We start from the raw sequence: 25678 nt of genomic DNA, 5'->3' as shown, positions 1-25678 counted from the left end.
AACTAGGAAAGATCAGAATGAGCACTTTCCAACCAGCCTCCCTCCTAAAAGAGGGAAATAATCACCTGGCAGTATCGGATGATAATCCAGCAAGAGCCCCCTATTTCTCTGCCTGGGGCTGGATGTCAACTCAGAGCAATGCAGGCAGGGAAACGCTCTTCCCCACCAGGCCATCTGGGATATAACCTTTGTTACAGTTACAGCCTTTACCGTCAGTGAGTGCCTGCACCCTTACAACTACTCCCTTAGTAAGGAAAAGTCTCCTTTTACTGTGGGTAAGAGATCACCTTAGCCCCGGAAGGAATGCAAGGTCAACAGCATAACCCAAGAACAAGGTCACCCCATTAGAAGCAAGATGGCGGCGATATAGGCAGACGCGTCCCAGGTCTTGTCCCGGAGCAAACGGAGTAAGCAGCTGAAACTAATAACACCCACCCCGAATTGGCAAATTTACTCAGCTGGTGAGACGGTTTGCAGCCGGGAAGGGCAGACCTCCCCTGGAAAGGTTAAAAACCAGGGATCTGGGCAGGAAAGTTTGCCAGACCTGAGCCCAGAGGGTCGGAGGGAGACCGCATGGCAGACAGCCGCGTCTCTTGGGACAGACACAGACCCTGACCAGGGTAAGGAGTTCCACGGGTTTGCTGGCGCCAGGAGATTTGAGATTTGGATTTTGTGACTGCGGAGAACTGAGACTAAAGGGGGCATCCTGAGGAACTGATCAGACCATGCAGTGCCCATAAGAGAGGAGCATTTCCCAGACCATGTAGTGCTGGTAAGAGAGGAGCGTTTCCCAGACCGGTAAGAGAGGAGCGTTTCCGCGGCCGGCTGGCGTTTGTCTGTTTCTTTGTTTTCACTGAACCCTGCTCATAGGACAGTTCGGATACAGACACTCACCTGTGCTGAAGAGAGGGTGAAGGTGCAGACGAGGGGAATCTGGGGAGAGGCTGAGGAAAGAGGGGGAGCCGGAGGAGGTGGCAGCGAATTGAGTGCTGAGACCCCCCTGGGCCCAGGACTGGGGCAGCCATTCCTCCAGAGGGTGGAATTCCTCCCCCCAGCCCCCCAGGCAAGGAGCACAGCCACACCCAGATTCCACCCTGTATGAGATAAAGGATTAAAACAAGCTGATTAGTCCCTGGGAGTTACCAGGGTCTGGCCTATAGAGGGATTTTCAGTCCCACCAACAACACAGAGCAGGGTAAGGATTAAAAAAGGATAGAGAAGCTGTATAGCCTCAGAGGCCAACCCAAAAACACTGCCACCCAGAGGCTGAGCCACAAACTGACTCTTAGGGGAATACAAATTAAGGCAGACTGGATCACAAATACGGCCTGCTTTAAAATCAGGACTGTGATTTACAACACGGAGGAACAGTGTAATGCAGGCAAATTCAACACTCTCCTAAATACCTGGCAGGACTAAGGCGAACCAGGCTGAAGAGTAGAAGAACCGAAAGACCATCACTACTGCAAATTTTTTCTTTTTCTTTTTCTTTTTAATTTTTTCACCTTTTTACTAAGAAACCAATTTTTTTTCTCTTTTTCTTCTTTTTCCATCACCTGATTTTACCCTTTCAATTACCACATTTTTATTTTTAACCAGTATTATTACTGCTACCATTTTACCATTTTTTAAAGTGCCATTTTATTTTCTCTTTATTTTCTTTTGGGATTAGTGTTCTCCATTCTATTTTCATCGTTCCTTTAGCATTAATTTTCCCTATCTCAATTTCACCTCTTTGCTAAAACCCTCTCCCTTACTTTTCCCCTTTTGGTGTCCTGTTTCTCTTACCCTATTCCTGCTCCAGACTTTCCCAATTCCCTCTTTTTACCCCCTGTCTAATTCCACCCTACTTATATATCCTATTTCCGATCTACTGCTCTAAATCCTTATACACCTATTCTTTATCCTTCTTCACTTTCCAATCATTTTTTTCTCTCTTATCTTTCTATTGTTTTCTTGATTGTTGAATATATTGGGCTTTTTTTGTTTGTTTGTTTGTTTGTTTTGTTTTGTGTTTTTTCTTCTTTTTTAGGACTGGTTGTGAGGTTGTTTTTCTTTTTCTTTTTTTTTTTTTTTTCTGCTGGTTTTTCCCTTCCCTCCCCCACCCCACCCCGGTTATTTTTGTGCTTCTGTTTTCCCTTACCCCTCTGGATATTATTGGTGGTTTGTAGTTTGCATTCATCTCCAGGGATCTGTTGCTGGAATTTGTTGAGATTAGTGGCAGTTCTATTGGAGTTTGCTCCTCATACCAATAGTCTCTTCCCCGCTTCTACTTCATTCTCTTTTTTCGCTCTCTTTTTTTCCCCCCTCTTTTTTCCCAATTCTATTTTTGCACTCCTTTTTTGTTTGTTTTTTTCTTATTTTTCTTTTCTGTTCTCTCTTTTATCTTCTTCTCTTCTTTCTCCCTTATCCCCTAATTCTCTTAATTCGGGTGGTCACCTTTATTTGGGGTTATTAATATTGTGAATATACTTGTGTTCAGTGCCTGGTACGTTGTGCCTTGCTCTGTTGTATTTTGTGCCTTTAAATCAACGCAGCAGATCCAAGCAACAGCAGCCCCCTGATCACCGCAGCCTCCTGATCACCACAGCCTCCTGATCACCACACCCTCTGTCTGTGGAACAGCAGCTGTACGTGAAGCCTCCCCCCACCAGCCAGAAGAGCCAACACAGCTGTGAACAACACCCACCAGAGGAGCTGCTGCCAACTCGAAAGCAGCTGCTACCGCAACAGTCTGAGCAGCAACCACAACCCAAGGAGCCCCTGCCACCCAGGGAGCAGCCACTGAACATCTCAACATCTACATATGTCAGCGAGATCAAACATGGGTAGGCAAAGAAACCCCCAAAGGAAAGAAAAGGAGGACTCGCCAGAAAAGCAGCTAAGTGAGACAGAGATATGCAACATGACGGAAAAAGAATTCAGAATAAGGTTCCTAGAGTACATGCACCAGATGTTCAAGAAGCAAGAAGAAACAGATGAAAAACTCAACTACTTATGCAAGAAGCTAGAAGAAACAGATGAAAAAATCAACAACTTAAGTAAGTCCCAAGAAGAAATGAAGAGTGACATAGCTTCAATAAAAAACTCCATTGAAAGTATCAACAGTAGACTGGGAGAAGCGGAGGACCGAATTAGTGAATTAGAAGACAAGGAAGCAAAACACACTCAAACTGTACGGCAAATGGAGAAAAAAATTAAAAGACAGGAGGAGAGCCTAAGGGAACTTTGGGACAACATGAAACGAAACAACATACAAATAATAGGGGTGCCAGAACAACAGAAAGATGAACATGGATTAGAAAACCTATTCGAAGAAATAATATCAGAAAACTTCCCTGAGGTGGGGAAGAAAAAAGTCACACAAGCCCAGAGAGTCCCAAACAAGGTGAACCCGAAAAGACCCACACCAAGACACATCATAATTACCATGGCAAATGTTCAGGATAAAGAGAGAATCTTACAGGCTGCAAGAGAGAGACGGAAAGTAACATACAAGGGATCTCCCATTAGATTATCAAATGATTTCTCAACAGAAACACATCAGGCCAGAAAAGAATGGACGGAAATCTACAAAGTGATGCAAAGCAAAGGACTGAATCCAAGAATACTCTATCCAGCAAGGCTATCATTCAAAATTGAAGGGGAAATAAGAAGCTTCACAGACAAAAAAGGGCTAAGGGAGTTTATCACCACCAAGCCAGCCATGCAAGAAATGCTAAAGGGACTGGTGTAAAAAGAAGAAATATCAAGCTCAGAAAGAAAACAGCCACACACACACAAAAAAAAAAAAGAAATGGCTACAAACAAGTACCTTTCAATAATAACTTTAAATGTAAATGGACTAAATGCTCCAACCAAAAGACATCGAGTGGCTGAATGGATAAAAAAACATGACCCATACATCTGCTGTCTACAAGAGACCCACCTCATTAGAAGGGACTCACACAGACTGAAAGTGAAGGGATGGAAAAATATCTTTCACGCAAATGGAAAGGAAAAGAAAGCTGGGGTAGCAATACTTATATCTGACAAAATACATCTCAAAGTGAAGGCCATAACCAGAGATAAGGAAGGCCACTTCATAATACTAAAGGGATCAATACAACAAGAAGATATAACCCTGGTAAACATATATGCACCCAATGCAGGAGCACCCACATACATAAGAAAACTTCTGGAAGATATCAGGGGAGAGATCGACAATAATACAATCATAGTAGGGGACTTTAATACACCACTGACATCACTGGATAAATCCGCTAGACAAAAACTCAGCAAAGAAACAGCAATCCTAAATGACTCACTAGATCAGATGGACTTAATTGACATCTTCAGAACACTTCACCCCACAGCTGCGGAATATACATTCCTCTCAGGTGCTCATGGGACATATTCAAAAATAGACCACATATTGGGTCACAAGCAAAGTCTCCACAAATTCAAGAAGATTGAAATCATAAAAAGCTTCTTCGCAGACCACGATGGCATAATGTTAGAAATAAACTACAATAAAAACAACCCAAAATACTCAAACACTTGGAAGCTGAATAGCATGTTATTAAATATTGATTGGGTTACCGATGACATCAAAGAAGAAATTAAAAACATCCTGGACACTAATGACAATGAAAACACAACAATCCAAAACCTCTGGGACACAATGAAAGCAGTCCTGAGAGGAAAGTTTATAGCTCTACAGGCCTATCTCAAAAAACAAGAAAAAATGGTAGTCAATCATCTAACTCTACAACTCAAAGAATTAGAAAGAGAGCAACAAGAAAACCCCAGAGTGAGCAGAAGGAAGGAGATAATAAAGATTAGAGCAGAAATCAATGAAATAGAGACCAAAAAAACAATACAGAAAATCAATGAAACCAAGAGCTGGTTCTTTGAAAGGATAAACAAGATTGACAAACCCCTAGCCAGGCTCACCAAGAAGCAAAGAGAGAGGTCCCAAATAAACCAAATCAGAAATGATAGAGGCGAAATAACAACAGACCCCACAGAAATACAAATGATTGTTAAACAATACTACGGGCAACTCTACTCCAACAAACTAGACAACCTGGAGGAAATGGACAAATTCCTAGAAAAATACAACATTCCAAAACTCAATCAGGAAGAATCTAAAAACCTCAATAGGCCAATAACTATGGAAGAAATTGAAGCAGTCATCAGAAAGCTTCCAGCAAACAAAAGCCCAGGGCCAGACGGCTTCACAGGGGAGTTCTACCAAACATTCAAGGAAGAACTAAAACCTACCCTCCTCAGACTACTACAAAAAATTCAAGAGGAAGGAACGCTTCCAAGCTCATTCTATGAAGCCAGCATCACCCTAATACCAAAACCAGGTAAAGACATCACAATGAAAGAGAATTACAGGCCAATATCCCTCATGAACATAGATGCCAAAATCCTCAACAAAATCTTAGCAAATCGGATCCAGCAGTACATCAGAAGGATCATACACCATGACCAAGTAGGATTTATCCCAGAGATGCAAGGATGGTACAACATCCGTAAATCAATAAATGTGATACATCACATAAACAAATTGAAAGAAAAAAACCACATGGTCATATCAATTGATGCAGAAAAAGCATTCGACAAAATCCAACACCCATTTTTGATAAAAACTCTCAGAAAGGTAGGAATAGAAGGATCATACCTCAACATAATAAAAGCCATATATGACAGGCCCACAGCCAACATCATACTCAATGGACAAAAACTAACACCATTTCCCCTAAGAACAGGAACAAGACAGGGATGCCCACTCTCACCACTCCTGTTCAACATAGTACTGGAAGTATTAGCCATTGCAATTAGGCAAGAAGAAGAAATAAAAGGCATCCAAATTGGAAAAGAGGAAGTAAAACTGTCCTTATTTGCAGATGACATGATATTATACATACAAAACCCTAGAGACTCCATCAAAAAGCTACTAGACTTAATACATGAATTTGGCAATGTAGCAGGATACAAAATTAACCCCAAGAAATCTGAGGCATTTCTATACACCAATAGTGAACTTTCAGAAAGGGAGATCAGAAAAACAATCCCATTTACCATCGCACCAAAAAAATTAAGATACCTAGGAATAAACTTAACCAAAGAGGTTAAAGACCTCTACTCAGAAAACTACAGGACGTTGAAAAAAGAGATAGAGGAAGACATAAACAGATGGAAGAACATACCATGTTCTTGGATTGGTAGAATCAACATCATTAAAATGTCCATACTACCCAAAGCAATCTATACATTCAACGCACTTCCCATTAAAATACCAATGGCCTTCTTCAAAGATCTAGAACGAACTCTCCAAAAATTCATCTGGAATAAAAAAAGACCCCGAATAGCTGCAACGATCCTGAGAAAGAACAAAGTAGGTGGGATCTCAATGCCAGATATCAAGCTGTATTACAAAGCCACTGTTCTCAAAACTGCCTGGTACTGGCACAAGAACAGACATATAGATCAGTGGAATAGAATAGAGAGTCCAGAAATTAGCCCGAACCAATATGCTCAATTAATTTTTGACAAAGGAGGCATGAACATACAATGGAGCCAAGATAGTCTCTTCAATAAATGGTGTTGGGAAAATTGGACAGACATATGCAAGAAAATGAAACTAGAGCACCAACTTACACCATACATAAGAATAAACTCAAAATGGATAAAGGACTTAAATGTACGACAGGAAACCATAAAAATTCTAGAAGAATACAAAGGCAACAAAATCTCAGACATATGCCAAAACAATTTCTTCACTGATACAGCTCCTAGGGCAGTTGAAACTAAAGAGAAAATGAACAAATGGGACTACATCAAAATAAAAAGCTTCTGCACAGCAAAAGAAACCATCAACAAAACAACAAGAAAACCCACCTCGTGGGAAAACATATTTGCCAACGTCATATCTGATAAGGGCTTAATCTCCAAAATTTATAGGGAACTCATACAACTTAACAAAAAGAAGATAAACAATCCAATCAAAAAATGGGCAAAGGATCTAAATAGACACCTTTCAAAAGAGGACATTCAGAAAGCCAAGAGACATATGAAAACATGCTCAAAGTCACTAATCATCCGAGAGATGCAAATCAAAACAACAATGAGGTACCATCTCACACCTGTCAGAATGGCCATCATCAACAAATCAACAAACGACAAGTGCTGGAGAGGATGTGGAGAAAAAGGAACACTTGTGCACTGCTGGTGGGAATGCAGACTGGTGCAGCCACTATGGAAGGCAGTATGGAGGTTCCTCAAAAAATTGGAAATGGAACTCCCATTTGACCCTGTGATCCCACTTCTAGGAATATATCCCAAGAAACCAGAAACACCAATCAGAAAGGATATATGCACCCAGATGTTCATAGCAGCACAATTCACCATAGCTAAGATCTGGAAACAGCCTAAGTGCCCATCAGTAGATGAATGGATTAGAAAACTGTGGTACATCTACACGATGGAATACTATGCTGCTGTTAAAAAGAAGGAACTCCTACCATTTGCAACATCATGGATGGAACTGGAGAGCATTATGCTAAGTGAAACAAGCCAGTCAATGAAGGAAAAATACCACATGATCTCACTCATTCATGGATAATAAAGACCATTACAAACTTTTGAACAATAATAGATACAGAGGCAGAGCTGCCTCAAACTGATTGTCAAACTGCAGTGGGAAGGCCAGAGAGAGTTGGGGGGCAGGAGGGAGGGGAGTAAGAGATCAACCGAAGGACTTGTATGCATGCATATAAGCATAACTAATGGACATAAGACACTGGGGGGTAAGGGAGGGTAGGGGTTTGTCAAGGGCGGGGGGAAAAAAGGACACTTATGTAATACCCTTTGTAATACTTTAAGCAAAAAATAAAAAAAAATTAAAAAAAAGAGCAAGGTCAGAGTGTTGTTTTTTCCGCAGTATGGAGCAGACCGTTCCCCTTGGACACCCACTGGGCTTCACTTTAACCAGCTGTAAGGCTAGTCCCAAGGAAGCCAGAGGCACAACCAAGTCAAGGCAGCCTGCAGAAACGGCAAGCTCACCAGGAAGGACCCTTGGGTCCCAGGAGCAGCACAGTGGGGGTTCGGTGTGGTTGATCATCAACAGGACAGTGTGAGGGGAGCTTTGGGCTCTTCATCGGGTCCTCATCAGCCCCAACTTTCTTAAGGAATCAACTCAGAGGAAATCTCATTATCATGAAAATGTACTTCAAAATAAGCACTCCCTGGCCATTGGATGTCTTAAAAGGCACTGCCAAGGTATGCCTCCCCAAAAGGGAAGCGGAGAAATTCTGCATACTTGCAACTCCCACACACTCAGTGGGAGGGGGCTTCTCTGATGGGGCGGAGGGGACACAGCACCCAGGTCCCTTGCATCCCCAGCAATTATGTCAGAAGCTGTTCCTCTCCACTCCTTTCAAGTCCCCATTTACCACCCACAGAAGGAGAAGCGGTATCTGGAAATGCCGCTCTCAGACACTGAGGTTTTCAGCCTTCGGGGGGCAATCATTTCCACTGTGCTCACGAAGGCAAGGCTGTGGGCTATTATTTTAGGAACATTTTCAACACCAGAGTCAAAAGGGTTCTGTATCACTCTTTACTAAGAAGAAAATAGATTAGCCAGAAAAATACATTCCAAGTTTTCCATCAGTTGGGGAGGTGTATTGGAAATCAAATCAGGCCCGAGACCAGGGGCTGTATGGTTTGTTGGAGAACAGAAAGGCAGACTGAAGAATGCCCTGGTCGAAAAATAATAAGAGAACAATTAGATGAGGTTCTTTGACTAAAGTCTCAGGAGCAAAAAATAATAACAACTGGAAAATACTCTCTAAGTCAGTGGCTCTCAACCTTGGCTGCACATTAGAATCACCTGGGGATCTTTTTAAAATCCTGATTTCTGGGCCTCATCCTCCGGAAATTCCGTTTCTTTGTTATGGGGTGGGGCCACAACATTAGTAACAAAGAAACAGAATTTCCGGAGGATGAGGCCCAGAAATCAGGATTCTAAAAAGATTCCCAGGTGATTCTAATGTGCAGCCAAGGTTGAGAACCGCTGCTCTAAGTGAAGAGAAAAAAAATGGTCAAAAATAAAGATATTAGAGATGGTATGTTACTGAAATGTCATACAGGAAAAGAAAGATAATTAGGGAACTGAGATCACAAATCAAGAGTCCTTTTCATAAGAGAAAGTTTTAATTGCCTTACCCCATCCACCTCTCCACACCTTCACAGGGTAATTAAGTACTGTTTTTTGTCTTAAAGCTTTTGTTACCAATTAAGTAGAAAAGTCAAAGACAGCTACAGTGAAACCTTCTTCTAGCCTCCCATTAGGAATAATCAAAACTTTAAGTAGGAAACATTCCCTGTGTATGTAGTAAGAGAGTGCTAAATGTGATTATTTTAAAAAGCAAAAACACAGCTTACTCTAGCTGAAATAGTGGCCAGTTCTGAAATATGTTTTTCCACTTGGAATAAAATAATACTTCAAATAATCATTTGGAATGACTCCTTGTGCGCTTCCACCATTGTTATTACAAGAATTTAGGGTTTTAAGAGCATATTTTGGAGCAAATGACCACGGTTTCAAATTCAGGTACGTATATTTTTAAAACTCAAAGCAGCTTCAGAAAGATTGCAGGGAACGAGCCGCGATCCAGAAAGTACCGCATCGTAGCCAAAAATCTTTGGATAAATAACATCTGGCATTAGTGGTTTGCTATACTTGAGTTTCTCTACTTCCTCTCTGGAGAAACTTAAGTCCCTTTTGGCCTCTCTCTGATTTCCTTAAAAATGTTTCTGGAAACAGATACTTCATGATCTTCCATCTTCTTTATCTGGAGAAATAAGACAGGAATTGGTGGGAAACGACACTGTCATAATATCAGACATGCTACAGCTCTCATGAGGGCCCCCCTCAATCTTCACTCTGGTCCTTTTCACATTTGCAGATCTGGAAAGAGCAAGAGCCTTTGGCACCATGCTGTTGTGGGTTCCAATCTCAGCCTCCCTACTTACCAGCTGCGTGACCCTGAACAAGTATTTACCTCCTGAGCCTCGTTGTCCTCTTATCTTCCTTCGTGGGCCTATTGTGAGGACTAAGTAAGGTTACATGAAGAGGAACGAGCCTGCCTGGCACAGGGTGGGCACCCAATAACTGCCAGGTGCCCAGAGAAATCCCAGCACTGACAGTGGTGACCACAGACCCAGGTGACAGTCACTGGCTTGGCAACCAAAGTGGCTTTATCTACGACAGCCTCCTCTGCCCCTGGCTGACCTGTTTGTTTGTTTCTGTTTTTCCTCTTTTTCTCAGCTGCCACCCCTTCTGACTGCTGCAGTCTTCCCCTCCCCTCATCCACAAATCTCCCACAAAACCACTCTGTAAGAACCCCAGGACAATTGAGAGACCACTCATTCCATCCCTTGACTCAAGCCATCTGGGACAACCTTCTTTTTCTAACTTGCTCTTTTGTCCCTTCAAACCAATAAATCAGAAAGTAAGGGTCAGAACAATGTTAGTGGAACTTACGTTTTGCGTGTATTTTAATAATCCTTTTTAACATTATTCTTCAAATATGCCTACATTCCTTTTGTAGCAAAGTTCCCAATAGACAACACAATGTAAGTATTATTTGAGGAGGCAGAAAAGAATAAACAAGAATTCTCTCATTGGAACTGAGATTGAGGGTGGGAGGCAGGAAGTAAAACGGGTCAAGTTCCATGCTTGAATTACACGAGAAGGCACAGTGGCTGCGATGGTCATCGGTGCCACTCCCCGTGTGGCCCCTGCCAGCGTGTGAACTGGGTATTCCCAGACAGCGAGGGGATAATATAGAACAATACAGATAATATAGAAATTGAGGCTAAGCATTTAGAATCTTTTACGGCAACTTGAAAGAGTAGTCGCATGTAGATGGAATAAAAGAATAAAAATTAGGGCTTGTATTTGTTGTTTTTACAGTAATTTTCATTTTTCTCATCATTTGTCTTCACTAAAAAAGTATCAGTCCACTGCAACTTTAGATTTCAAAACACAGATCCTACACAATAGATTTGTTCCTGAAAGACTTGGGAAAAAGACTTTTTTGACCTCCATGGAGGGCACGAGTTTGTGGAGAGGGTAAATATAGTTAATTAGGGGCTAGGACTAGGTGATACTCTGCCAAAACCACTCTCTCCTAAGGTGTGAAATATAACCCACATAAGGTGAGGAAAATAAAACAAGTGTCCTCAGATAACCTATTTAAAGAGTGCGCACGCACACACACACACACACACAAACTGTAAACAGTACCACTTCTTCTTGTCATAAATGCTCATCAAGCATTAAAATACTACAGTGAAAACTTAATATGAAAGTGTTTGAAAAATCGCCCATAGCTAAAATGCTTTGCAAACAACTTCTCTTACAATGACAAATGTTTCCCTCTCCCTGGACTCTCAGAGTAGAAGGCAGACCTAAGTTATGGTAAACAAAGCACACTTTCTGAAACTTTGAGTCAGAGGTCCTCCAAGTGTTGCCCAGGGCGCCTGGGGATCCTTAATGTCCTTTCCGGGGGTCTGTGAGATCTGGACGATGTTCGTAATACTGCCAAGTCACTCTCTGCCTCTTTCATCCTCACTGCCTCACAAATGCACACTAGCATTTTTCAGAGCACACGGCAAGCGTAACAGTGCAACAGACTGGATGCAGAGGCAGGCAGAGGAGCCAGCTGTCCTCTAGTACACAACATACTTAAAGAGACTTGAGAGAATGTACTATGATGGTCATGCATCTCACTGAATTTCTTCATCGGAAAAATACAGACTTTTCACGATAAAAAAATATATATATATTTTGTTAAACACAGTAGGTTTGGAGGGTTTAACTGTATTGATACTATGTTAAAAATTTCTCCATCTTAATTTCTAACACGGTCAATACCAATAGCTGTAATAGTTTTTAAAATGTAAAGGGCTCATGATAACAAACATTTGAAAACTGCGGCTGAAGGCGAAAGGGCTATGTATGCTGTACTATGCTACCCACACACATCATCGAGTTTGTATGTGTTCATCTATATTACTTGAGTATGCATCTATATTTTATGCAAAGAAGAAGTGTATGAGACTGTATTCTGTGCTTTTATATCACTTCCAAGTTGCCTCTGCCCAGGAAAAAGCACCGAAAGGGCCGATTCTCTGGCAACCATGTGTCCCAGGTTTTCCAGGCCTGTCTCAACGTCAAATGTGTTTCCAATTTTTCCCGTCAACCACAAAAATGTTCCTTATATTTCAACATTTTTGTGTCCAAATGCATCTACCAATCTGGTTCTCACACACTAGCATGATCACAAAGCATCCTCCTGTTGTGTTGTCTGTAATTATATTTCAAATACTTCGGCACAGTTCATGGAACACATGCGTGTTGGTTGGGTCTGACCCCCACCCTGGGAATGGGTAGTTCCTCCAGCGGAGCGCACCCCCCGGGGGGCTCCACAGGCACCTGAAAGCCTCCACTCAGAAGGACACTCCAGAGTCCAAAGCGGGAGTCTGATTGTTTCTTTCTCTCACAAATACCGGAGGCTTTGTTATGTTAATTAGCGAAGTGGACGTGAACAATGATTTCGTGGGTGAAATGGGGTGATTCTAAACGTGGACTGGCTAGAAATACTGTGGGTGCTCCTGCCCTTGACTAAGCAGAGCACATGAAAGTCCAAAAGCCCCAGCCCCCTCTGAACCACCCCCTGGGCTTAGGACGTCCAGTTGTAAGGATGAGCAGTAGTCAATCACGTGGCTTGAACGTCTCCTTCTGCCTCTAGTGACAAAAGGACAGAGAACTCGGTCCTCCCTGAGCTTATGGAATGGTCCCACTGGGCCCTGCTCCGTAATAAGAATTGGCACGTGAGGCAGAATTCCCAGTGAAATTTGTTTTAGTAGCTACACATTACCTGGTAGTAAGGCTGTCTGAGGAGAAAACCTACAGCCCTCACCTATGCTGTCTACGAGGCTACGGATCCCTCCCAAAAAGAACCGAAAAAACTATAAACCATCAAATTCGCTTAGGAGCATTAGCAAAACCTCTTCAGACCCTCTGGGCCTCAGAAATGCCTCTTCCTTCTCGTCCATCACTGCCACCTAACTGCTCAGAGCGGCCTAGAAGGGCTCAAAAGCTGCAGGGATTCTGCCAGACAAAGCCAGTGTCTTCTGTAACAACAAAGCACAAATCTGATTTCACACCCAATTCAGAATCCAGTTAATTATTTATGAGGAATCTAGCTAACTCCCCCTGCAAGAAAATCCGTTGTGGAAACAAACATTTATCTACTTTAATGTATGCATTAACACTGAGCTACACCTTTATTAAAATGCTAAAACTGAGACCCAATGCCACAGAAGATGCAATTCAGCTCACAGCCAGCCCTACTAACTGAAGGAAGTAGGAGAGGGAGAAGGTAAAACAGAGAAAGAATAGGAGGGAGTCCTAAGCCGAATCAAGGTGTTGAGGCATCATTTTGCTTGAGGCAAAACTTCAGGTCATCCAAAGTCAAATATGAATTATCTGCTTTGCTTTTATTTCATTAATACTGATCAAAATAACCAAAATAAACCAAATACCTATATGATGGAATACAATGTAACAGAAAAGCATGCTATCAAAGGACACCACATAACAGAAAAGTATGCTATCAAAGATTACTGGATGACAATAAAAATGTTTACCATGTGACGTTCCCCTCCCCACACAAAGTGTGGGGACACTACCAGCTACATACAGCCTAGTGTGTTTTTTTCCTCTTAACCTTTTTTCCTCACACTCCCCAAAACCAGGGATAACCTTGTTGATATTCTGTCCCTCTACCTTTTTCTCTACATATTTAAATACAGGTACATGTTAAATATCTACATCTAAATGTAGATATAGATATGAGAGAGATAAATGCTTAAGGGAGACTTTTTGTGCTTTGCACACATTATGTTTAGAATTATAAAACTGTTTTTAATGAGATTTGTTCAGACCAACCATTTTTTTATATTAGATTACTAACAGAATTGCCATGGAAGTAATATAATCTTAGCCTCTAGGTAATCTCCATAAATCTGGCCTCCATCAAGTACATCTATAAAAAATAATGCACTTTTTGACCTTATCAGTTCAATCCAACAAGTATTTAATTAAGCATTTGCCATTAGCTAGGTACTCTGATAGGACCAATGGAAAGGTGAAGAGTGCTTCCAATAAAATCATGCATATCTCTGAATCCTCATTACTTCATTCAGAACTGGGCAGCTTTGACCAATTAGAGTGCCTTTCTAAAAACTTGCAGTCTATGAAGCAGGGATAATAAAACTGGGAAGTCAATTTTCACAATTTAAGTTGTTCGCTATACTGCCTACAAACAAGTAACATACTAGGGGTGGGCAAACTTTTTGACTCGAGGGCCACAATGGGTTCTTAAACTGGACCGGAGGGCGGGAACAAAAGCATGGATGGAGTGTTTGTGTGAACTAATATAAATTCAAAGTAAACATCATTACATAAAAGGGTACGGTCTTTTTTTTTTTTTTTTTTTAGTTTTATTCATTTCAAACGGGCCAGATCCCTTTGCCCATGGCTGTAACTAGACCATACTGGATACAAAGCATGAACGTAAAGGAAATGAGAAATCTGCTGGGTGCTAAAAATAATCAGAGTCAAGCAAACATTTCTATGCAAGAAAACAAAACAAGATCAACAGCAATATTTTTACAGACCCCCAAACAGAATGGTGTCATGAAACATTTCACAAAGGTGATTAAGTTCCTTTTTTATTTCACATAAAGCAGAAGCATCTCTAGAAGAGCTGTCCAAAGCAATGCTCGCTACCCACTTGTCTCCATTTAGGCTACATCAATACCAAATGAGCAGTTGGCTTAGTGAGTCCAGGTTAAATGGGTTCAGGTCTTGGACATACACATACAGTTCTGGTTTAAGTTGAATTTCCTATTGACACATAACTTTCCTAACCTTTAGGTTTCCAAACTGTATTCGCACAAATTAAGCACAAATTCTAAGTTCCTCTGGCTCAAAGAGGTTATGGCCAGAAAGTTAAGGGAAAGATAAACATACAAAGCCAAAGTAAGAAGCAGTTCTAAAGTTGAAAAGAAGCCTACAAAGATGGGATCAATTGAAATAAGTAACTCTGCATCTGTTCTGAATAGCTCCATTTCATCCTCTTTCAACACCAGAATCATAGCTGCAGTCATCTTGGCTGCTCCTGCCATCAATTCCAGCCTATCACGCTCAAAGAGTTCATCCTGAGGGTTGGCCAACTTGGAGAACCTTTAAGTCTACCAGGGCCAAACTCACAAGAGCAGCAAGCCAGGAAAAGCACATGCGGGCATCATGCTACAGCATGCATTTCAGTGCTTCAAGACAGAAGATAACCTTAGACAAAGACAATTTCTCAAACCCTGACATCAGAACCAGACACTGCACCTACTGTTTCTAGGTAAATTTTCCTACAAAGGTGTTTTGCACTACCCAGATCCAAGAAATACACAGATGTTCATCTTGTTGCTCTCTGCTAGGCAAGCATGTGACCGATGACTGATTCCTACAGATAATTAAGCATTCACAGTTCCCAAAGCTAAGGCTTGAAGAATAGTCCTAAAAATAAATATTTCCCCAAAAAAAGATTCCTGACATTCCATTTCAATTGCAGTAATAGAGCCCTCAAAGGATGTTTAAATGTTATGACATGGACACATGTTCCTTATGGTGAGGGGAACAGCAACAAGAAGGAAAATGCAACGGGGTATAATTAAAGAGGCCGAGACTGGAGAACCTCCAGGACACTGTGTAGACAAACACTGAGTTACACCATCTCCTAATGAAGTTATCGGCTGTATAAACTGTACTCTACACCTAACTTACTTGATGTGCTATTTTCCCTCTTTTAGGGTAACCTAAAAACACACACACACACAAATAGCACTGCACAACATTTTTACCAAACCGATCCAGGTTCATTTCCCTACCTGTGCTATTTTCAGATCGGAAAAATTTTTTCAAGTTCAAACTGAGAATTCCTAAGCATAACCTAACAAGTGGAAGGTCTTCCTTTGTCGTTTTTTTGTAAAACTCTTTCCTTAGGAACACAAAGGGTAATGTAGGGGAGGCCTGAGCAGTCTCTGCATTCCACGGCATGGCCAGCCAACAGCCCCTCACTTCGGGGCGAAATTCCCCTTTCCTTAGAAAGGCCTTGGTGTTTTCATTAGTTCTTACAAAGGGCGTTCAAACACGATCCTTCCCTTCTCTTTTCTGATCATCCACTGAGTTGAGAGAAGGCGGGGGAGGAGGGGAGGAGGGGAGGAGGGGACGGAGCACCAGGAATGGGAAAAAGTGTGAAGAAGTCCAAGACAAACAGTGAACACAAAGACCGATCCTTACCTAAAAAAACCCTGGCTGGATCTGGGGGATTGAGAAACCTCCTGCCTGCTTGGAGTGGATGTGGTGTGCTGATGTGGGTGATCCGTGCACAAGTTTCTCTTCTACTCTGTTTTTACTGGCCAGCAAGCCTCCTTCCTGTCCTTTCATCCTTGCCAGAAGGATTTCTCAGTTTAAACTTTGGGGTGACGCGATAACCTGCTGGAACATTTAAATCTGTGCTATATAATGAGGAACTCGCGTTGGAAAGACTTGCAACAAACCTGACCCGGGTTTAGGGTCTGATGCTCTCAAGGGGAACTCCTCTTTGAAGGGAGCCAAACGTTGCTTACGGACGGCCATTCCCAAGCCAGACCCTTTCCACCCCGGCCTCTGCTTTGGCACCTGCCTGTCTGGTCTGGCCTCCTGAGAGCAGCAGGGATGACCTCGAAGGGTCCTGAGGAGAATGAGGAAAAGGAGGGATAACCCATGGAGAGGACTTCGTTCCAGGTAGTGTGCTGGAGGCTGTGTACCTTCTCATCTAGTCCTTACCAAAGCTCTCCTAGGGACAGACACTCTTAGCACCATTAACTGTACAGATGAGGAAACCAAGGTAGAGACACAGGGTCAACTGGCTAAACTTTAATGGCCCAAAAGATGTTGGGAGCAGATGCTGGCTATGCAACTCTGGTCATAGCATTCAGTAGGAGAAAAAAATAAATAAAATTTTTAAATTAAAAAAAGAAAAAAAGCAACCACATTACTAAAGCATTAAAGTCAAATAAGCCAATAATGGGAGGAGGGAGAGAAAATACATATTTTTTAAGAGACGACAAATCTTTTTTTTTCTCTTTATAGCTCTCCCCAAGGAAGAAAAGGGTTCAAATCATTTTTGAGGGTTTATGGTAAAAGCTGAGTCATGAGAGCTTTGGGGAATTTCTAGGGAATGGATCATCATAGAAAACTAATGTTTATACCCTTAAGCAAAACAACAAAATTTAAATTAGCCATTGTCCTGGCCAGATGGCTCAGGTTATTGGAGTCGTCCCATGCACCAAAAGTTTGTGGGTTCAATTCCCTGTCAAAGCACATACCTAGGTTGCGGGTTCGATTCCTGGTCGGGGCACATACGAGAGGCAGGGATTGATGTTTTTCTCTCTCTCCCTTCCTCTCTCTCTAAAAATAAATAAAAGCATATCTTCGGGTGAGGATTTAAAAAATTTTAATTAGCTATTAAGTATAGAAAGTGTTCTATGAACGTGTTAAACACGTTTTCCCCATCTTTCATGAGGTGTAGAAAACATAGTCTAATCCAGGTCATCAGCATGAACACTAATGACACGGCTACGCGGCTTTCGGAGGTGTGAGTGGCAGCAGCCCCAGGCAACCATCAGTGTTTCCACCTTTTATAATTCTCCCATCAGGTTTTCAACTGGGTTTCGTGCTGATGATGTCAGAGTAGCTGGCCTGAGTATCCCTTCTCCAAGCTTCTAATGTGTCACTCCTAGTTGGCTGGGGACTTAAATACAAAGTAAACAAACTCTCCGAAACTGAATAACAGAAAGACACGCAGGTTCCAAGTAAGTGACTTTCTCACAAGTACATGGAGAGGAAAGAGTTACCTGCCAACAGGACAAGCAGAGGAGACACAGTGCATGCCTGCCCGGAGGAATGGCCCTGCCAAGGTGGCCCCATCACCCATTAATCACTTCTCACAGCAGCCAGAATCTCAACCGCACGGATGGTGACTACAGGCTCAGGACTTCTTGCTTAGGTCATTCAACTGACCTATGAAACAGGAGAATGTGTTGAGAGTCGTTTTCCGGCTGAAGCTATTGATAGTGATTATGCACCAGCTGGCAGAGACAGAGTGAGTTCCGTTCCTGACGTCCCCAGCCACTTCTTGGTAAGACTGAAGAAAAGTGAGTCCTAATAGGAATGCTCTCCCTTGAAAAAAGTGTTTCCCTTTTCGTGCTGCAGGGGCGTTGTGAAATAAAATAAGCATTGTTCAATTAAATAGAGAAATTATATCCCCAAGCGCAGCTGAGTTTTAATAAATGAACAGATATCTGTTACTGATTCCTCTAAATATTTAGGAAAGGCTTTTTGTTTTAAACCACAACTGCAGAATTTTATTCTTGTCAATGGTGACATCCCCAAGACTATAAGTTTAAAAAGTGAAGTCAATATTCATTTATTCTCTCATTTTTTCTTTTGTACCTTTAGTTAGTGTGCTGTACTGTGTATCGAATTTTAAAATGTATGAGATATTCTCCCTCCCAAAACCTCACTATTTGGAAGGTGTATTAGTTTCCTGTACCAAATCACCACCACCTTAGTTGGCTTAAAACAACACAATTTATTATCTATCCGTTTTAGAGGTCAGAAATCCTAAATGGATCACAGAGCTAAAACCACAGTGCTGGCAGACATCTATTCTTTCTGGAGGCTCGAAGGAGAATCATTTCTGTCTTTCCCAGTAACTAGAGGCCATCCATATGCCTTGGCTCATGGCCCCTTCCTCATCTTCAAAGCAAATCATTCCAACCTCTGCTTCTGTCACCCATCTCCTTCCCTGTTACTATTACCTTTCTTCTTATAAGGACCCTGATGGTTCCACGAGGCCCATTTCCCCAGCTCAAGATGCTTTGTTTAATCACTCCTGCAAAGTCCCTTTGCCACGTAAGGTACCATTCACAGGTTTGGAGATTAGGGCGTGGACATCTTTGGGGTGTCGTTATTCAGCCTCCCACAAGGATACTTTTGGAAGTAAAACCATAAATCTCAACAAGAACACTACTCCTTATTCTTTAAGTCCTCTCTCTGAATCTTACTGACTCAGCAACATTCTGAAGAAGTTTAGTTACCTGCTAAACAAAGTCACAGCACAAGTGAACCACAAAGTAGAACAGAGGATATGTTAGGGTCCTAACTTGAGTTGACAAATTAACATCAGAACAGGAAACATAAAAATAAGATGGGAGACACCACACAGTACAAAATAGTGATCTGAAAACACCAAGAAAGTTAGTGTATTCAAGAAGGCAGAGAAGTGTATAAATTTTAGGAGCACCTAAAATAAAAATTGTTAATGTTTTACAATATGCTCAACAGGACCCTAATGTTTGTACATAAGTATGTGTATATAGCCACAGGAAAAAAAAATTTAAGACTAGAAAGCTAAAATCAAAGGTTAATAGCGATATTACTAAAAAGCATTACTGCATAATTAAAATCAGGATACTTTTATTTTCTTCTGACCCTCTCTTAACTCTTTCTATAATCAACACCTATGATCTTTACAACGAGAAAAATATATATGCTGAAATGTAACATTTAATGATTTGGTAACCAGAAAAATGTATGCTGAAATATAACGTTTGATGATTTGGTAGTTAAAAGTATAGGGTTTCAGTTCTCTGGAAATATTCAATTAAATTAGAATACCCCTTTCTACACTAAGGCCATCTGTTCTAGATGTTACCAAGCAACATTCTGGTTATTAATTGATTCTCTGAGCTTCAGGGAAACAGATATTTTATTGGTATTGGTGTTTTATTGGAATTGGTATTTTAATCACTGACCATTTAGAAATGAAAATACTCAGTGACATATGTACACACAATATTTAACAGCTATATGTGTGTAAATTAGTCAATTGATAGAGTCCAAAGAAGGGTTAAGCTTAGCATTAGTATAGTCACGCCCCAAAACATAACCAATCCCCATCTTTTTACTCATTGAAATTTCATTCACATATACACACTTCTCCATTCAGAGGTGGGGATTACAGAACAGATAACACATTTACTCAGACATTTCTTAACCCTCTTGCTTTATGGGAAGAAAAAGGGGAGGGAGGGGCAGAAAAGAAAAGGAAGAAAAACAGGAAAAGGAGATGAAAAAAGGAAGAAGAAAGAGAAAATCAAGGTTTGTCCTCAATACTTACCTGAACCAGCCTACACAGCAACCCCTCGTTTTAAAAATGCCATCTCCCCCCTTCTTTTTATGGGCCACAGAAGCTAGCACAGGCCTATCAGGAACTCTCAGAATGGTCATCCATTTTACAGCCTGAAGCAAAGAGAGATCTACTTAATATGACAAAGGGCTCCCAGTTAAAGGATTTTGTCTTTGGTTATCATTTAATACTGTCTTCCCAGGGGGAGGCAGTGGGAGGACAGTAGTGTCCAGTAGCACCCCACATCACTCCCCAGCCAACTAGTAGTGTCCAGTGTGGGCATGCGGGGTAGTCTGCTTTCTTACTCAGAGGCAAGGGACAGGTTGCACAGAAGCAAAGCATTATGGTCCACATATGTGACCAGCTCCCCTGAGGACAGGATGGCAAGAGGCTCTGCTCAGCATCTCTTCAAAGTTCCAGGCCTCAGGCACTCCTTGTCTGCAAACCTTTGGAGATGACAGCTCACGACTACCTGTTCATACTGTGCTCCTGGATACATGGACTTCACGGACACAACACAAATATCTAATGATTGACTGACATGGGTCCTTCACATGTGCCTACCCTCTAAAATGCCAATAAAATCCTAAATGTAAAATGGACCTTTCTATGGATAGGCGATTATATCGCCTTCTAGTGCAAGGACATAGTATATTCATGTTGTGCCCCGAAGATGAATAAGTGACTCTGAAATGTATTGGAAGATTTGGTTTATGGCAAAAGTCTTTCCAACAGCTAGGTGAGTTGAAGCAAAATTGTACATAGGTTGCCCTGGCCGATGGGGCTCAGTGATTGGAGCGTTGGGCCCGTGCACTGAAGGGTCACGGGTTCAATTCCCAGTCAAGGGTATATACCTGGGTTACAGGATTGATTCCGGGCCCCCATAGAGGCGTGTATGGGAGGCAACTAACTGATGTAATGTGTCTCTCTCACATCCATGTGTCTTTCTCCTCTCCCTCCCTCCCTCCCTCCCCTCTCCCTTTCTATCTCTCTCCTCCATTCCCTTCATTCTTTCCCTCCCTCCCTTCCATTCTCTAAAAAAATCAATGGAAAAAATATCCTCCAGTAAGGATTAACAACAACAACAACAAATGTACATAGGTAAATTGAATAAGATGTAGCTGGCACCCACATTCTTTATTAAGTCCTTCTTTCCTATTCCCCCTCTTATACCAAATACTATTTAAAATGGAAAGGACAAAACTATACCTAAAAGCATGTCATTTTACACATGCTCTTTATTCTTAAAAGTACATTATTTGACAGATTTTTTAAGTCAATAGTCAGAACCATCCACATCCACATTTACTAAAATCACATGCAATAGTTGTTGTAGCCCCCTTTTTTTAATTAAATCTTTATTGTTCAGATTATTACAGTTCTTCCTCTTTTTTCCCCCCATAGCTCCCCTCCACCGGGTTCCCACCCCACGCTCCGCCCTCACCCGCCCCCCCACTGTCCTCATCCATAGGTGCACAATTTTTGTCCAGTCTCTTCTCACATCTCCCACACCCCTTCCCCGCCCCAAGAATAGTCAGTCCATTCCCATTCTATGCCCCTGATTCTATTATAATCACCAGTTCATTCTGTTCATCAGATTATTTATTCACTTGATTTTTAGATTCACTTGTTGATAGATGTGTATTTGTTGGTCATAATTTGTATCTTTACCTTTTTCTTCTTCCTCTTCTTCTTAAAGGATACCTTTCAGCAGTTCATATAATACTGGTTTGGTGGTGATGAATTCCTTTAGCTTTTCCTTATCTGTGAAGCTCTTTATCTGATCTTCAATTCTGAATGATAGCTTTGCTGGATAAAGTAATCTTGGTTGTAGGTTCTTGGCATTCATCACTTTGAATATTTCTTGCCACTCCCTTCTGGCCTGCAAAGTTTCTGTTGAGAAATCAGCTGACAGTCGTATGGGTACTCCCTTGTAGGTAACTGACTGTCTTTCTCTTGCTGCTTTTAAAATTCTCTCTTTGTCTTTTGCTCTTGGCATTTTAATTATGATGTGTCTTGGTGTGGTCCTCTTTGGATTCCTTTTGTTTGGGGTTCTCTGCGCTTCCTGGACTTGTAAGTCTATTTCTTTCACCAGGTAGGGGAAGTTTTCTGTCATTATTTCTTCAAATAGGTTTTCAATATCTTGCTCTCTCTCTTCTTCTGGCACCCCTATAATTTGGATGTTGGTACGCTTGAAGCTGTCCCAGAGGCTCCTTACACTATCTTCGTATTTTTGGATTCTTTTTTCATTTTGCTTTTCCGGTTGGGTGTTTTTTGCTTCTTCATATTTCAAATCTTTGACTTGATTCTTGGGATCCTCTAGTCTGCTGTTGGAACTCTGCATAATATCCTTTATTTCAGTGTATGCTTAATTTCTAGTTGGTCCTTTTTCATAACCTTGAGGGTCTCACTACATTTATCGGCAGTTTCACCAGACTTTTTGAGGGTCTTATTAAATTTATTGGCGGTTTCTAGAAAGTTCTTGAAAAACCTTAAAAGTGTGGTTTTGAACTCTATATCCAGTAGTTTGCTTTCCTCCATTTCAGTCATTTGTGTCTTGTTTCTTTGTCTCGGCATTTTTTATGCTTCCCTGTGTTGGTAGAGTGGCTTTGTGTGCTAGGTGTCCTATAGGGCCCAGTGGCTCAGCCTCCCCAATTACCTGAGGTGGACACTCTTGGTGCACCCCCTTGTGGGCTTTGTACACAGTCTTGTTGTAGTTAAGCCTTGATTGTTGTAGGTATCACTGGGAGGAATTGATCTCCAGGCCAATTGGCTGTGAGAGCCAGCTGTGTCTATGGTGGGAGAACTTCTGTGCTGAAGACAACCTTCTGGGGCAAGACTTGCTTCAGTGGGGCTTTGGTGCTCACTGAGTCTACCCCCTGAGTGTGTTCCTTATGGATCTGAGGAGTTGTAATCTGGCTCTTGGATCTAAGGAGGTGCTAATTTAGCCTCTGCCTGAGGCTACCCAGCAGGAGCTACGAAGAGATCTGTAGATTCCCCTTCCTTGTTTGGGGTTTGGAGGTGCCCACGAGTCCCAGCTGTGAAGCAATGCAAGCTGCTGTGGGGCCTTGGGCCTTCTCTTGGAAGTTCTGGGTCTGTCTGGCCCAGCTGCAGTTTGTTAGGTAATTTTCAGATTGCAAAGGGCCAGGGCATTCATATGCAAAAGCCTCTGCCGCAGCTTGGATGGGGCGGGGTCTCAGGGGATCAACAGGGCGGAGCAAACAGCTATGGCTGATCCTCAGTCCTGTCCTAAGGGGCACCGAGTCTCAGTGTCCCGGTAATCGATGCAAGCACCTCTGAGAGAAAGCTGCCCTCAAGTTCCGAGTTCTGCCCACTGCCAGACAGTCCAGTTTCTCCCCGTATGAGTCTGGGTCCCCAGAGACTTCCCGGAACTGGAGTTCAGAGCAGTCGGGAGCTTGAGACTCCCTCCCGATTCAAAAAGACAGCCGCATCCTCAGTTGCCAGGCCTTGCTGCACAAGCCTCAGTACCCCTGCACTTTACTTCCGCAGTTCCTCTGCACTTTACTTCCGCAGTTCCTCTGAGTCTCAGTGCTTTTTTCTTTCCTTCTAGTTGTAGATTTTCCACTCAGCCAGCCTTCCTGTGGTTCTGGATGATGTCCGTTTTGTCTTTTAGTTGTATTTTTGAAGTTGTGGGAGGCGGCCATTTCCAGTGTTTACCTATGCCACCATCTTGGTTTTTCCCCTGTAGCCCCTTTTTATAGAGCAGTGGCGCTTCCCTACGGACTGGTTCAAGACCATCACTGTGCCAACGCCCCCCTCGGTGAGGACACAATGACCTCTATGGCAACAGACAAGGGGCATTAGAACAGCCGATAGCTGCCACTACTCGGGTGCAAGGAAAACGGTAGAAATCACAGTGATGTCCTCAGTGTCCAAGTCCAAAGAATCAGCCCCTTTACTGGTGGAGTGACTCAAGGGGTGAGGATCAGGTGCCTCCTCTGTAACAGGGAGACTGCAGCATGTCCTGCGATACTTCTGAGGTGATCAATATAAAGTGCCTGCCTCCTGCAAAGCCAAGGAGAGAGCCCCCATGGTTCAGATGCTGCCGTCGGCACTTCGGGCCTCACTCAGGGAGCCAAAACCATTTTCTCATTTATGGACTTGATTTAGAGCCATGGCAAATAAACAATAACCGAGAGCAAAGCACTTTATGAAAGACTTTGCTTCAAAACTGTTTAATTTTTTAAAACAGCCCATAAAGAGAGAGGGAAAAGGAAGATTGAAAATGACCCAAAAATGACTGGGCTGTGCCTAGATATAATGAAAATATAAAGCTAACACAAAGGGATTTTTCACTGAAATCAGCTTAAAATATGTCCTCAGCTTTCACTCACCTCACACTTCGATCACATAGTTATCACAAAATAGCATGGAGCTTTTATTTTATTTTTTCTACAAAAGCCAAAAGGAAAAGTTGTATGCAATCAATGTGGCACGGGATTCTCTAAGTAATTCAATACATGTCTTTGGGTATTCAAATATAGAACCTATTTCTTACAGCAAACATTAGGGGGAAAACTGGCAACTTTTTTTCAAGGAATTTCAATAACCTAGTCACTTAACTGAAAATTTTATCACTTATAAAAATGCAATCCAAAGAAAATTATTTGTTTGCTGTTGCTAAGAGACACCAAAGAAAACTTTAAAACACGCCATTGTTTCTGTATTTAAAATTTCATGTATTCCAGAAAACAGATACATACAACCCACGTAATGGCTGCATTTCAGTATTAATTTTTTTAAAGTGAATAGATACGCTGTCTGTTTTTGTTTGTAAGTCGTTTAGAACTCAAAACTTGACAAAAAGGCAATCCTTCGGGTGTTGCTTGGACATCATTAAGATCTGCAGGCAGGGGACATCCTCTCCCAGCCAAGATGAAGAAACAGGGACCGGATCCACAAATTTTAAACAACTGAAAAAATGGACAAGATATTTTGAATGATCGTTTTAACATACCGGACACTGAGGGGGTCAGTAGGGGGGAAAGGAGGACATCTGTAATGCTTTCAACAATAAAGATATAATGAAATTAATTAAAATAAAATACCAGGCATTGAACAACAAAGGGCAGTGGTCCAGGAGAGACAGGAAACAGGCAAGGTAACTACTAGTATACTAAGCGTACTGCCTGGAGTGTCTCCAGACTGTGGCACAAAGAGCATGGAATCAGGCAGAGCCCTGAGCTGAGATGGAGCTGGGAGTTCAAGGAGGCCAAGATGCCTACAGTTCACAGGGCAAGTACCAGAGAAGAGAAAGCTGCAAAGACAGAGAACTCTGGAGATGTGCTGGAGTTCCTCAAGTC

At 42.0% G+C, this 25678-nt stretch overlaps 1 protein-coding gene across 3 annotated transcripts in view; it reads right to left on the bottom strand.

The window, feature by feature from the left end:
* BICC1 (BicC family RNA binding protein 1) overlaps positions 1 to 25678 on the bottom strand; it is a 247104-nt gene that overhangs the window by 185903 nt on the left and 35523 nt on the right. The gene's annotated exons all lie outside the window — the stretch shown is intronic.

Source organism: Myotis yumanensis, unplaced genomic scaffold (genome assembly GCF_028538775.1).
Source record: "Myotis yumanensis isolate MYYU_CA2020_CCGP unplaced genomic scaffold, mMyoYum1.0.hap1 SCAF_13, whole genome shotgun sequence".
Classification (NCBI taxonomy): Eukaryota; Metazoa; Chordata; class Mammalia; order Chiroptera; family Vespertilionidae; genus Myotis; species Myotis yumanensis.
The sequence above is the reverse complement of the archived record's forward strand: the minus strand, read 5'-3'. Positions and strand labels throughout refer to the sequence as shown.